A 1,733-nucleotide genomic window follows, 5' to 3' on the forward strand; every position below is an offset into this window, starting at 1 on the left:
CTGTATATGAGGCTCTGTTTCCATACTTGTGAAATTTTCTGCTATTATTTCTGCAAATATTCTTTTTATGACAGTTGTGTTGCCTCCTGCTCTTTCATTGGCTCCTATTAGTCATACATTATTCCTCTTTGCCTGCAGCTGTTGAATTGACTTTTCCTGGATCCTTGTTGATTTTACAAGATCCTTTCTTTCAAGGTCACTAGCTGCCATGCTGTCTTCAAAGTCTGAGATTCTATCTTCAGGTTCATTCAAGCAGTTTTGGTAGCTTTCAATGGAAGCTTTGTTTTCCTGGAAGTCTCTTTGAATCTGGTTCATGTGTTCTAAGTCCTTTCTATATTTTTCAATTAATGCTTCTGTCCATTGCCTTTGTTCTTCTATTTTCTTATATGTTTCTTCTTCAGGCATTCTGAGCAGTTTTTTCATTATTATTGTCATTGCATTTTTTGCCCGAGAGATTATTTTTGATCTCATCTCTTCTATGGCCTCATGGAGTTCTTTCTTTACTTCCGTTGTAATCATATCAGCAATTTCAGGCATATGTTTACCAAGTTCTCCTATGTCGATGTTTCCTGGACTTGTTCTGAGTGGGGAGGAGCTCTGGGATTATGTTTTAGTCTTTTGTCTTGTCATGTATGAAACCAGATGCAGAAAGCTCAGTTTCCCTCTTCAGTGGCTGCACAGCAAAGGCCACTAGTGTCCCTAGTTTTCCTGTTGGTCAGGTTTGCCTCTCAGTGTCTGCTGAAAAACACTACTTAGTCTGAGGTTTTCTGGCAGTTGTTGATTTGTATCTAGTTATTCCAGGTCTGAGACTTGGGCACTGGTATCAGCTGATGGCAGACCTGTGATCCAGCATCCCCTTGCAGTTCAGGGCACATGCATATTCATGTTAATAGCAGCACAAGTCATAACTGAGTCTTGGAAGTGACCTCTTTGTCCATCAACAGGTGAATGAATGATGGAAATGTAGTATTTACATGTGACAGAGTACTGCTTTGCCATAAGAAAAGATAAACTTGAATCATTTGTAGGAAAATGGATGCACCTGAAGACCACAATGTTAAGTGAAATAAATCAGACACATTAGTTTTAATATCATATGGGTTTTTTTGTATGAGAAACCCAAAGTATAAATAAAGAGCAATTTATGATAGATAATAATAAGTAGACAGGTAGATTTTTCTCAAAAAAGAAAGAGATCAAGAAATGGATGGAGGGGGTTGAGAGGGGAGGAAAAGAGAATGAAGAAAGGAATTGAGATGTACTATGTGCATGTAGCACCTCCCCACAAGGAAATTAAACACTATCTATTAAAAACATATACTAATAAAAAAGACAAAATGCATAAACCATTTTTAAAAAAGAAATAAAAAATTTGCTGCAGTTTAAAAGTTCTCTTCTTCTAATGATACAGTTAAGCAAATGAAAAGACAAACTATATATTCAGAGAAGATATTTGAAAAATCCATATCTAGTGAAAGATTTGTATCCAGAATGTATATACAGAGCTTTCAAAATTTAGTAATGGGAAAAAATAATTCAATATTTTAAAATTAGGCAAAGAATTTTAAAAGATAAAAGGCCCAAAATAGACATTTACAGTGAATGAGCACATGAAAGTATTCTCAATATTTGGTTTTCAGAACAATGCAAATTAAAACCACCATGGGAGACTACCACTCTGGCTCTAGAATGCTGAAATGAAAAATAACTGATAATTCCCAGTGCTGATGAGG

Source organism: Chinchilla lanigera, unplaced genomic scaffold, assembly GCF_000276665.1.
Source record: "Chinchilla lanigera isolate Chin_1 unplaced genomic scaffold, ChiLan1.0 scaffold00195, whole genome shotgun sequence".
Lineage (NCBI taxonomy): Eukaryota > Metazoa > Chordata > Mammalia > Rodentia > Chinchillidae > Chinchilla > Chinchilla lanigera.